General features: G+C 40.3%; 1 protein-coding gene across 8 annotated transcripts in view; it reads left to right on the top strand.

Annotated features, from left to right (window-relative positions):
* Kug (FAT atypical cadherin kugelei) overlaps positions 1–14,566 on the top strand; it is a 302,654-nt gene that overhangs the window by 184,094 nt on the left and 103,994 nt on the right. The gene's annotated exons all lie outside the window — the stretch shown is intronic.

Raw genomic sequence — 14,566 nt, forward strand, 5'->3', positions numbered from 1 at the left:
TTCGCGCGTAACTCGGATAACTTATATCGGTTGATATCGAGCCAAGAGCCGTGTTATTTCCGTGGTAAAATTTTCTCGCGTCTAGGAACTGATATTACGCGTACTTGCAATTTTGAAATTATATACGTTATTATATCTTGTCGCAAAAAAATAATTAAATCAATATTCTCTTCATGAATATGAATAATCAATCATGGAATTGCAGCAAATTACGTTCCACGTCGAGAATAATGGCTCACGATCGGCACGAGGGGGAAAGCTCGCGTCTCGACGAGCGGCGAATGAAAAATATGTCACGATTCTGTTCACCTGCTGGTCACGCTTTTGTCCTTTCGATTGTCCACGGAATCTACGAGCGAGAGACGAGGATACCGAGCTCTACTCGGTGGTATTTTCTTACTGTACGCGCGTAAACACGACCACACATTCTCAAAAAAACCTCCATGAAGCTAAACACTTTTGAAATATATTACGCGTACATTTGAAAAGCTTGCCTTCTGTCGCGCGCGACAGACGTTTAACATTAAAATAAACTGGAAAAGAGGTGCGACACGTTATTCTTTGCGAGTCCTTCTCGGCGGATTGCGGTCTGACACGAAATCGATATCGATGTCTTTTCCGTGCCTGTCGTCGTTTCTTACTTTGGACCGCGACGGTGAGTATCGATGCGGCAAAAGAGGATCCCGAAGATGGAATTCTCGCGATCGGCTAGAAATCTCTTTCCCCGAGGAAAGAGTCGACGGTATAGCTTTTCCGCCACGAAACCTTTGGTTTAGATCTACGACGATAATTTCCGAGAGAAATTTCAATCGGGAGATTAACGCGACTTGACGAACTCGCGTATTATCGAAATATCATTGTGGACGCTGAATGAGTAAAGGCGCCGGGTACCGTGATAAATCGATCCTCACATTCGGCTCTCCGGAGACGCCGGATCTATTGATGGGAGCGCGCGGCTGCCTTATGCCGAGCGAGCGTTATTTGCATGCAAACCTGTTTGGAGAGAGCGACGACAGCGGCAGCGGCGACGATGAGTTTCGGATTTCCAATCTCGCCGGGACCGCAAGAGCACCGGGCAGTGCAGCAAGAGGGTGATTCCGCAACGCATACAACTCGATTCCGGCATCCGATATCGATGATGTCGAGCATACGCGTCGCGCTTTCGTTTCATGGATTAAAGCGAGTTTAGTATCGAAGGAAGATTACATCTCGCCAGATGCGCGACAATTAATTAAACTTCAAAGATACGGATAAAAAGAAACTGCCTCTCTCATTCGATCCTAATTTTTACATTGTCACAAATAATGTCGAGGAATCTATAATAAATTGATAAATAATTAATAAAATTAATAATGAAAAAAAAATAACTTGATCCAGACAAAATTAACAGTCTTTTTTATATGACTTATGTATCGATGCTATAATTTTTCGCAACAATGGCTCTTTATTCTCGAGAGACTGCCAGCCGTGCTTTCGGCCTGGATTTTGCCGTCCGATTTTTGAATAAGGCTCGACGGTGTCGTTTGACCGAACAGAAGCGGTTTCGATAGTCTCCGACTAGTCCCAGGGGTCTGTCGATCGTTCGACAGGACTCCAACAGGACATTGCGATCCGATTGAATGGAAAGCGAACGACAAAAGAGGGACGCGAGGATCGATGCAAGCGAGATCCTTGCGGATAAAAGAAACCATTTTGGTAGAATTCGTGGCGTAGAATGTTAAAGAAAAAATAATGCTCTTTCTCTCGTTTTCTGTTTGCCGGTCAAATTATATTCGCGAACTTGACATTAGATGGAAAGTATGAAATACGAGCGGTAAATCCGATCCTGAAGAGTCCTGAATTGCGTTGCGGTCAAACGAGAATAAAGACAAGGACAACGACAAACGATTTATGTTTCGTAAAAAGACATCGATATGAAAGACGAGAGAGAGATTCTCTCGTCGACGAGGACGAGGCGCGTCTGATGCATTCCGCGTATTACCGTCCTGTCCCTCGCGACCTGGTAATTCCCACTCGTCCTCTCCCCGATTGGCCGCAAGTTAGATTACTTTCCGACAGCGCGGGCGCAAGTCAATCTACGCTCGGATACGTTCGTCGTAAAAAGCGGATAACTTTCCGGCGAAAATACTGTCCTCTGACGGAGACCGTTAACGCTCGAACGAGGAACGAAAAACTCGGATATTAAAGTTTCGTGTGTAACGCGACGAAGGTATCGATATAAAAAATGATGGCGAGTTGACCAGTCGAAATTTTTCCTTCGATAGAGAAGCATATTTTACGCTAGATGACATAATAATAATAATATATTATTATATTCGTTCTATCGTGCATTGTGAGCGAGTCTGTATCATCTCACACATGTACAAATTTTATACAGGGTGTCCCATTTTAATGTCCCACCCCAAATAACTTTCTTATTTTTAATTTTAGAAAAAGATGTTTCAGACAAAGTTATATGGTTTCAAGGGGGACATAAGGTGGTGTTATTAGTTTGACCTTGAATAGTTACTTGAAGGTCACGTGAAGGCCACTTTCAATTTTTTAAATGGAATCGCCTACTTTTTATTACATATTCTTGCAGCTCATCTCGAGAGCTTTCCAAAACACTATAATTAAGTTAGTTTTCATTAAATACTTTCCAAGTTATGAGGCTTGAAATCATTTCTTTCGAAACAATTATGTGTTTTCTTTACACCAATTGATTCCTCTCATTATTTTGTACATAAAAGTATTAAGGTAAGATAATCGAAAAATGAATATTTTACTAGATATTTTATGGTTTATGTAAAATTAAGAAATGATTTCAAGCCTCATAACTCGGAAAGTACTTAATGAAAACTAACTTAATTATAGTGTTTTGGAAAGCTCTCGAAATAAGCTACAAGAATATGCAATAGAAAGTAAGGGGTTTCATTTAAAAAATTGAAGGTGACCTTTACGTGACCTTGAAGCAACTATTCAAGATCAAACTAATGACACCACCTTATGTCCCCCTTGAAACCATACAACTTTTGTCTGAAACATCTTTTTCTAAAATTAAAAATAAGAAAGTTATTTGGGGTGGGACATTAAAATGGGACACCCTGTATATTTATATATACAGGGTGACCCATTTTAACTTAGGCAGCCAAATAACTCGAAAAATAAGCAAGATAGAGAAAAATGTTTTAGACAAAAGTTGTATGGTTTCGAGGGGGCCATAAGATGGTATCATTGGTTTGACCTTGAAGAGTCATTTGAAGGTCACGTGAAGGTCACTTCAATTTTTTTAAATGGAATACCCTATATATTTTTGTACATTCTTGTAGCTTATTTCGAGAGCTTTCCAAAACACTATAATTAAGTACCTTTCCGTTAAGTACTTTTTGAGTTATGATGCTTGAAATAATTTCTTAATTTTACATAAACCGTAAAATATCTTGTAAAATTTCATTTTTCGATTATCTTACCTTAATACTTTTATGTACAAAATAATGAGAGGAATCAATTGGTGTAAAGAAAACACATAGTTGTTTTTAAGAAAAAATATGGAATTGTTAATTGCAAATTACATATTTTTTCTTCGAAACAACTATGTGTTTTCTTTACACCAATTGATTCCTCTCATTATTTTGTACATAAAACTATTAAGGTAAGGTAATCGAAAAATAAATATTTTACAAGATATTTTACGGTTTATGTAAAATTAAGAAATTATTTCAAGCCTCATAACTCAAAAAGTACTTAACGAAAATGTACTTAATTATAGTGTTTTGGAAAGCTCTCGAGATGAGCTACAAGAATGTACAAAAATATATAGGATGTTCCATTTAAAAAAATTGAAGTGACCTTCACGTGACCTTCAAATGACTCTTCAAGGTCAAACCAATGATACCATCTTATGGCCCCCTCGAAACCATACAACTTTTGTCTAAAACATTTTTCTCTATCTTGCTTATTTTTCGAGTTATTTGGCTGCCTAAGTTAAAATGGGTCACCCTGTATATAATTCTCTCCATTTACTTCCGCGAGCTGTCTTTACACCGGCCACGGTCTAGCTTGTCGGAGATCTGTTCTCCCATCTTCAAACGGAGCTTTGTTGCCGGACCATCTATAAATATGACAAACGTAATGGGTCACTTCCTGTTAAATCTCGCTAAGAGCCGGTCCACGGAGAGACGTGATGTCCTCGGGGTGAGTGCATATCTAATCACTGGGAAATCCCATATCAGAATCATCAAAGAGAAGCGGTTGATGTAAAGAAGATTTTAAGGAAATGAAAGTCGACTATATATTTACGAGGATACCGAGCAAATCCTTTACGAGGAAATTATCAATTTATCGACCGTTTTCAACAGAATCAGAGATATAAAATATAATTATCGGTGACGAAATGACTTGGTTATTTTGGCTCAAAATTGATGAGAACAATAAGTATTTTTCTCTCTCTCTCTCTCTCTCTTTTTTCTTTCGCTCGCCAATCTTCTTCTCCGATTTATAAATTTTTACGACGGTCTCGTAATAGGTTTCACTTAAACGATACAACCATAAATGTCTCTCGACACTGATGCTTCCGCGATTTCCGCTGATGTGACTCCCGAGTGCATCGTCTCTTATCTACCGGTAGCAACAAATGCCGGTCGCGATGGAACGCATGTCCCGGCCATTTTTTAAAAGGCAACACATCCGTACAGGCTTTACGATAGGAACACCTGTCCACGGCGCAGACAAACATCTTCCTATAAACGTCGAGCGACATGAGCAATGCCTCTTAATGTCAAGAACACCGAAAGCGATGGTGATATCATCTGTCTATTCTTGTTTTTTTGCATCAACTTCTCTCTCTCGATTAATATCTCATTCTCTCATCGTTGATAGACATATATATTTTTATCGCACACAGATCATTTATGAAATTTTTATAAAAACGAGAAATTATTTCATGGTTGAAATTTTTTCCCTCCCTCTTCGTGGCGATGCATAGTAAAATTTTTCACGTATTAAAATTTTAATTGCACGCCAGCAATCATTCCCAGCCGAATCGTTATACGCGAGAGGCACTTTCGAGCTCATTGCCCGCTCGGTAAATTACGGGGAAAGAAGACGAATGGGAGACGAAGATGGTCCATCGTCCCAAGTTTGTCTGAGTTTAGAGACGTGGCTTCGAGAGCGAGGGGGAGTTTACGTGACATCTCGGTAATCGCGCCGAGTTTCACGAACTTAGAAACAAAAGGATGCTACCCTTTACCCAAGAGTAACTGTGCGACGCTCAGAACGCGGAATGGATGCTCGCGCTTAAGAGCTTACTTGCAACGAGGGGGAACACGTCAGCTGATCCCGTCTATTGTGACGACGAGGAACAGTGGATACGTTTCGCGCATTACCTGGCGCTCTAATGGCTGTGCCACGATTTAAATCCTCCAAGATAATTACTCACTAATCGGCGCATCAACCGCAATAATCGTTGTATTATACGCCATTAAAATCGCCTATAATTATAAAATTGAAAGATAAATATCACATGTCATAATACTTTTTTATATAATTTTTGACATTAAGGCTAGTATTCATAATCTATTCTTATTTCAAGATTGTCTTAAGTAATATCTTAAGATGATTCAAGACCAGATTTAGGATGATCTTAAATATAAGAATAGAATGAATACCTTAAAGTACGAGATATGTGACTTATCTTTATACGAACATGTTAAATTTTCGCGGCAAACTCCACCGAACGTGTATCATCAGAGTCTGCGAAGAGCGAAATCGGAATGACATTCTCTTCCCTCGCGGATTCTCGGGCAAAGATTACTCGTTCGTTTCACCGCTCGCGAAGATACCATCGCCAAATAAATAGATTTCGTTCCCGAGGTACGGTCGAGCCGGCGCAATAACCGCGGTGATCTCGAGATCTCCTTCTCGTCTCTTTCCGAAAGAAAACAAGCCTCTCTCGGCGAGTATTAAAGACGAATATCCACCGCATCGAAGTAGCGCGGAATCCATCTATCTATTTATCAGAATATTTCGCCGATGGTCCATGTTTGATCGCATTCTAAGGTGGGAACCGCCCCCGGGATAGTTCCGGATACTTCGCGCGGGAGTAAATTCTCTTGGATCCCCAAGATGTTGGGCAAGATGTCCTCTATACAAGAACGAAAAATACTCTTCCTCAAATATCCGGAAGGGATAGTTTTCTGCGCTATACCTCCGTCTTTCCGCCAATATTTGAACGTCCACGTATCGCAGTCTTGCATTTTTCCAGAGCACGGTAAATATAATAATACTCCACGAGGATTCTCTTCTTTTTTTACAAATTTATACGTTATAAGCTAAAAGTAGAAAACAACAAAAAGTAAAGTGAGAAAATAGAAGGTTTTTAAATCTAAAACATGGTAAAACGAATATAATGCTCAACACACATTTATTAATGTATAATATTAAAGGATTATCGAACCTATTTAGCAAACTATTTCGAAACCGCAAGACTTTGGGACCGAGATTCTCGATCAAAACTATGCAAACTATTACGTAACACGAGAGAAAGAGAAAGAGGGAGACGCGGTATGAATCTTTTAGTGTACTATTACGTAAATACGTAAATAACTTCTAAAATTATGGTCGTTTACGCATCATCACCCTTGCACAAGTGGCGAAGAAACCCTTCCTATTTGGCGTCTTGCCCTTTTATCATGCGATCCGGCCATAAAGGCGAAGGGCACGACGTCATTCCGTCGCCTTCGTCCAGAACGAACAAAGGCGTATTCCCGACATATCATCCGTGATGTCTCTCGCGACACGCTTAACGGTTGGATCGGGTGGATCACCGCGTACGGTACCATTATTTCAATTTCACGGCTGAACCGCCGCGGATTTACCTCGGTGCGCGCCTAATGAGTCTCGAGATTGTCGCCGACTCGGCGAAGATCGGGGATCAGGACGCGGTCTCGCCGAGTTGTACGCACGAGTTAGTCATCAACGGAATTTGCGTGGATCGTAGTGCGTCGTTGCAAACCCGAGACGATCGTACACGATATTGGACGTTTCCGGATGAACATCGGGCTCCACCTGCGACCTCTCGAATTTGCATACAAATTCCCCTCGTTTCCAGACACTTCTTTCCACAAATTCTTTGATCAATTTCTTGTTGACAATTTCATCGAATTATAAATCCATTCTACTCTTCGATTGCATTACGATTCCAAAGGCGATTTAACAAGGGATAAATACTTGGCGTCATTATTTCGAGGCTGTCGAAGATCATTTTTAATAATAAGCGCTCAATGAAGCTGCATCGGGTCGCTCTTCGATTCTTCTCACGGGTTATCGATCGCGTACATTTTGCGCTACAGTCGTCATATGCTCATGTCAACGACCGCCACTCTTAATATCATTCAATTCCAGGGCGAGCTCGACGACGTTTGCCCTCAATAAACGACGAGCGTGCGAGACGGACGCGAAGCATCGTTTCATCGTAAACGTTGCGAGGCGATCGCGTGCTCCAAAGTTGAATAATACTTTTCGGTTTAACTCGTTTCTCGAACACGCGGAAAGTTAAAGATAATTCTACGGACTCTTATAGCGGATAAGTAGCTGTTCAGGTGTATTGTTATCTATTTGTGCAGCGCGTTATACGGCTTCAGAATTCCGGATACATATTTAACCGCAACTTTAGACCACGCGATGCCTATTTTTCTCCTCAATCACTTATTGTATTACGTTGCAATAACATTCCATCAACAGCTAAATACATATATAATCTCTCCTATGAAACTAGCAGGAGATTATTAAGCAATTATCTACTCCTCTTTACCTATTTTGTATTCGACGTAAGAGAAATGCTTGTATATTAAATTCGATAACGGATTGTTAGATTGTTATTGCTATCATCTGACGCTATTCTCGATTTTACAGATTCAACGTCATCCCTAGGAAGCCATTTGTAATCATAAATTCCACGATATACAAGATCGGCGTCGTCATTTCGCGCTAACAATAAGTAATATATCGCGAAATGTCGATCGCGTGTCATCCGTTAAACGACGATAAAAGCAATCGCTGTAATCGCGTCACGGGTGAGACAGGTCGTCTCTCCGATCGCCCGTGAAGGCAATCGAAGAGTCCCGGGTTATACGAGATCCCTAAACGAGTCATTAAACGCCACGATCCCGCGAATCCACGCCACGGTAGATTTCCCTCGCAGCCCTTTGTACTCGCGCCTCGACACGGTCCTGGTCCTCTCGTCCCATCCCGCCGTCCCTTCGCCACCCTCGTTCTCTCTGCGAAGCGCCTCGTTCTGCCTTTAATGCCAGCCTCTCCAGGCTAAAACGACGACTCGCGCTGTCTTACGGCGCGCTGTGACGCGGCAATTTAGGCGTTTGACCCTAAGGGTCACCGGCGGGTTCAGCCGTTTAACCTTCGCGCAATGTCTCTGTCTGCTACGGCCGTCTCTACCACCACCGATTCCCTGCTCGATTCTCCGCTCAGCGCGCGCCCACACGTTCCCTTCCTCTTTACATGCGCATTCCTCCTCGTCCTCTTCCTCGACGGGCGCAAAACGACCTTCGTCCGTCCCTCCTCCCCTCGATCAGCGGCGGGTGCATGTCGTGGTATGTATCGGCGGGCGCGCGAGAAGCCTGAAAGTTTGATTCCATCGGTCAGCTGATTGATATGTGTAGTTGCGCGCAATTTCGTGACTCGAGAATTCATGGCAACGGTTGTTACGATCCTTCCTAGAAATATTCCAACGTTGGTTCTCTCGGCAGCGATGCACTCTCTTAATTTAACGACCGAGTTGGAATAATGTCCTGGTGTTATTCTTCTAAACCTATGCTGATTGTATTCTTCCAAAGTAAACGTTTTGATATGGAGTTTAGCTTATTATTACAACGGTAAAATTGAATTTTTAAATAATGGGTATTGTAGTTAATTAAGAAATTATACATGTAGAAACGTCAAATGTTACGGTATTTTTCCAGATCGCTCTCGGGATATATAAAATTGATGAATTTTAATTCATTAAAATTTATTTTTTTTCTAGAAATCTTAAATTCATTTTCTTTAAGTATTGTACATGTTTGTAATTATTCAGTTTGCTTCAATGCCGGAAATTGACCGTCTCGTCGCAATTTCATTTTCGTAAATTAAACGATCGATACGTCTGTCTCGTCACTTTAATAAAGTTGTATAGCAAATAAGCGCAAGGCTGTCTATATCAATGGAACGAGCAAAAATTTACGAAATTAATTTGCGTGTTTGAAATTTCGAGTTGTGGCTGATATGTAATTAAAGTAATACCACTGAAATAAAAACTGAAAAGTTTTTACTACAGTTAACATTATTATTTGTATGCGTTAGCATATCATGAACGACGCACACTTTATTTTGTTTGTTCACGCGGCTTTACAAACAGGTAACAAAAAAAATAAATACACCTGACGTATTTTTGGAAGAATTCGCTCTCAAAAATAACAATGTATTTGATAAATAAATAAAATGTTTTACAAAAATAATGTGAGAGAGGAGGGCAAAATAAGTTTTATAATTTATTTTTCCCAAAATTTTTTCCATTTTGCCGTTTGTTATATTTATTTAGTTTAACGTATAAATTCACGCACATTAAGCTTTAATTTATATTTATTACACATACGTTATATTATACTTTTGCGTGAAATTTTGATCATATCGTCCATCGACTAGTTCTTTTATTAAAGTGTCACTTTAACGGCCATCCAAAGTAACGGCTACCGCTAACGACCAGTCCCGAAAGTGTAAAGTAGTATAAGGGCTGCGGAGAAAGAAGGTTACTTGAGCTGAACTTTATGAGAGCAGAGGTGATACCCACGGGTCATATGCATCGCGCGGAGAAAGAAAATGCCTGAAAGAGAAGTCGACGTATGAAGAGAGAAAAATGTTGTCCGAGGAGACACGCTTTCAGGTACAATTTATTCAAATTGCAATTACATCTCAGTGCACTTTGCTTACGGGATGACTTATGTAAGCGTTTGAGATACTAAAAGCTATAATACGCGACACGATAAACTGGCTTCGCATCCACATTTCGCGTAAATTTTTTACGACGAAAGCGCGAGAGGAAACCTCCCTAAACTACTTTTAAATAAGTTATGAACACCGTGTAACGGGGAAAAAAAAATATTCTTCGCCCGGATAAATTTCTAATATATTATACACGGTGTTGTGTGTCGCACGCGCGGCATTCTCGTAAATTTTCGACGACGATACATGTAACGCGAAGAATGACGGAAACGGAACGCGAGCGAAGATTATACTCGATTCGACGTTCCGCTAAATGTCTCGTCTTTCGTTTTCAAAACCGTTCGCTTGACGAGCACGCGATACGATCACCGTGTTACATCCAACGACGACAGTACCGATCCCGCATGCGATATTTGCATAAAGAGTCACGGAGGAATGATTTTGTACATCTACACGTGTATTTCGCGCTCGCGTTTCTTCGGTCAGCTTTATTCAGATGTTGTGTAAACGGCACTGCAGAATCGCAGACGGAGAGAGAATTGATTTTCATACCCCGCTCCCGACAATCCAATCTTCCTCGAGCGCATCTCGAGCGTCGTTATCGCCGCGCTCGTTCCTTTGGCAATATTTGAAACTCAAATGGACAATAAAATTCTACTTCCCGTTTAAGATTACACTCGGATCTTAACGGAACTTTTTGGGAAACGTTCGATCTAAAGATCTCCTCGATCTTTTTCAAACGCATATTCGTAGATCGAATCTACTTGAAAATGTTTTCTTAAAAAAAAAAAAAAAGGCAATGACTTACATGAATTGTTAATTTCTGTTAAATAAATTTTTTTAAACAAGTATAATAACTTGCAATTAGATTTTTTATTGTTACGTAAAAGTCCAAGAAACGCAATAGATGCTAAACGCGCTGCTTTATTTTTTCTTTATGAATGACATACTTATCTTGTTTCAATTTAAAATATTATGTTTGATGTAATAATTTATGTCGTTTAATTTTAAATGTATTAGCGGCGTATTCGCGTCAATGATATTTAAACAAAGCGGCCGAGCGCGCTTTCAAGGCCTTCCCCCACCCTTCCTCTTCATTCACGCCCGACTTTCCTCGTTTTTTTCTAAAGTTTTTCGTTTAGTTTCGTCTCAACTATCGCGAAGATTAAATCGAACTTTTCGCGTTTTTCGCTAGTGTGATATTTGGATCCGTTATTCGTACATAATATTATCAAGAGTGATACATTAATTAAATAAATAATGCCACGCGCTTATTGATAAAAATTATAATATTCTATATTTGATTGCTTTAATGTTTATACATTTATATACAATATACATACGTCATAAAATATGGCGTTAATAGAAATTAACAATTCATGTATAATTACTGTTGATATATTTGATAAATATTGTATAAACTGGAATCTCGGAATTGGATCAATAGTATTTTTACGGAATCAGTGTTATCGAATCAGTGTTTTTACGGAAATCAACTTATTTAATCGTCTTCGCACTCATCTACGACGTGTTATACACGATTATTTGTGATGTCGAGATGCTAGTGATTTAATTGATGAAACATCGCGAGCGTCGAGGGAACGGAAGCAGTTGATCGCTGTGATTAATGCTGCGATTGCCGTCGTTATATCAAGGTATGAACAATATTACAGTCATAAGAATCACTTGTTTCAGCACATCTGAATTTTAATATTTTTTTAAGTTATTGAGAATAATTATTTAAACAATAAGCGTGCAATATTACAAGTTTTATTATGCGTATATAATATATGTAGATAAAATAAAGTTTAAAATATTTGAAAAATAAAGTTTAAAATATTTGAAAAACTAATTAGGAATGTACCATCGTTATCGGAATCGCTTAAAGGTTAAATATGCACAGCGTAATATTTACATATTGAATGGTCGTACAATCACGCTATCGTATCACGTCATCACCGCTTCCATGTCGGTTTAGAGAAAGCCGGGACTTCTATCCAAATGTTTACATTGATGTCAGTCGAAGGTAACATGCGAAAGAGGCTAATTCAGAAACATTATGCTTCTTAATCGATTACCGATCTAAGGCGAGCGCTTCATATTCAGAAATAATGGAAAAGAAGTCCGATAATGCGAACCGTGGCACACCTACTGTCAGACAAGTATGTTTACGCGTTAATATCGGCAATAAAGTCGGAATAATAATGACAATCTGAAATTCATAAACCGGTGGGCGATGCTTGGGGCGAGGTTCGCTCGTAGATTTTGTAAAATACTGCCGGTTCGCGAAAGGTGCAAATGTGCTCCTCGCGTGAAAGGGTAAAAATACAAGCGACGATATCGGGAATGGCATGGCATTAGAGATTAAAGAATATCTCTCGCGTTAAGAGTGCTATAGACATTTGCGGAAATGTTAGGCGGTCGGTGAACCTCGAGAAAAATCGACGGATATTTCCGACTTCCTAGCTTACCTGGAAATTATTGAATCGACCCGACCTAGATTCATTACTTTTGTAAAAGCTCTGAACATTGACATGTAGCTATACGTTAAATTGAAAAGACAGCCGCACGGAAAGTGTACCGTATACTTGACATGAAAATTTATTAAAAAATTGAACATGAAAAAAATTGTATAGATAAATTAAAAATCTAGGAAATAACTTTAATGAAGAATAATATTTTTTTTCCAATAAGATCTCGCGGCATCAAACAGGCGTGAAACGCAACGCATCACCGTCTCATAAGCATCAATGAGCTTGTGGGTGTGCGCTTCTTAGTAATACTCCCACGATAAACCTTACACGAGAGAGAAAGAGAAAAAAGGAATGAATAAGGAAGAGAGAAAATTTGCGTGCCGGTTGGTTACGGTTGTAGGATCTGTCAGGCTGCGCAGCGTAATAGAAATAATGAGGCCGGTCGTAGATACATGCCCGAGATGGTGGTATCTACCGAGTAGCCTCGGGGCCACTCACAGGGCACCTCTCCTGTTCCTTAAACGGAGGGCCGCAGCAGCGGAAGTGCATGTGCCGTTCTTGAATAAGGGGACGCCCTTTGTGTATGTGTGTCTGCGTGCGACCGATATATCGTGCCTGCATAAGGGCACATCCGGTATTTCAGAATCAACCCTCCCGGCGAATTCAGATCGCTCGTTTATTGTCTACTTGACCACGGAGATAAAAAAAATTGTCGATCGAATAATACCCGTTCCTACACACGTGTAATACTTTGATCGCGAATTATATATACGATGTTTTCAATTATCGGTCTTTCGCATATTGATGTTACGTCACCGGCGTGGCAGCCGTGTTAATTGGAGTTCTCTTGGCGTTCATTCGTTTCTCGGAATATCGACGGCGGTCGGATGAAAATGGCGCACTTCCGAGTGGAGGTGCCTTACGGCGCCGGCTTCGAGAGATCGCGAGATCGATCGATGGGCGTGTCGGGCTAATAATTCAAGCTAAACCGGAACGAGTACATCCCGACGCGCTAACGAAAGTGATCAGACATGCTCAAGTATACGCGACTCGTGCTCATGTATGTATGTATGTATGATAAATAGGGCAGGAGAAACATCCTGTCGCGCGTCCAACACTTTTATTCGTTCGCGGCGCGTATTGTTTGTGCGCTTGTAGATTGCATATCCGCGACAAGACGGACATGCTTGGCGACGACACGGTAAATCAGCGTTTATGCGACCTCATACATTTGGCGTACGAGAGAGCAGCTGCGACCCATCGCGTTAGCGAGATCAAGTTGAATTGAGATTCTTTCGAAGGGAAGAATTTGTTTATGACAGTCAGGCGCGCGGACGGAGGCGATCGAACTAATCATAACTTTGTGACGTGCCATTAATGCACTAGCAGCACGAAGACGTGCTCGTTTCTTTGCTACAGTCCGCTATAGTAATCTTTCGGGCGAGAAAATATTTTGAAAGAGGAATATTATCTCGCAAAGCATTTCCCGATGCAAAATTCAAAGACGTTATTTAGAAATAATTATTTCAGCTTTTATCCACTAATAATATTAAACTAACTCAGCGATAATCTTGTAACAAAATTTTCTCTGCCTTAAATAAGGTATATGATTGTAAAGAAAATTTTTAGATTGCTTTTCGAATAGTAATTTCGATATTAAAAAGCAATATTGCGCTTGGGACGATAGTTTTTCGCTTTTTATTAAAGATTTATGTATATATTCGCCATTGATGTCGGTTGTGTAGTCTTTGCACATTAAGTTGGCCGCAAATTTACTTTGCTTTTCTTTATCGCGCCAAAGTCAATCATCTTTCCGTCGAGACGATTCCTTCGCCTCCGGATCTCTCGCTGGCGGTTTTGCTTCAATAATCATCTCGCGGATGGATGGGATTCGTCCGTCTTATTTCCGTCCCCGCGCGGAGAGTAGTTTTCTATGAGAAATCAATTTCTCGTCATTTTCTCGACGGATCGTTCTTCTTCTCAAATATATATGATTCACAATTCATAAAGTCGACGACACAATCTTGTCGAGTTCCACGACATTTTCCCGACGCGTTATCTATCATCCTCCATCGAAGATCTTGATAAAACATGGTATAAATCGAGTTTTCAATTCATTC

Source organism: Camponotus vicinus, unplaced genomic scaffold (assembly GCF_025532165.1).
Source record: "Camponotus vicinus isolate PSW18456_S1 unplaced genomic scaffold, iyCamVici1.0 SCAF_1, whole genome shotgun sequence".
Taxonomy (NCBI): domain Eukaryota; kingdom Metazoa; phylum Arthropoda; class Insecta; order Hymenoptera; family Formicidae; genus Camponotus; species Camponotus vicinus.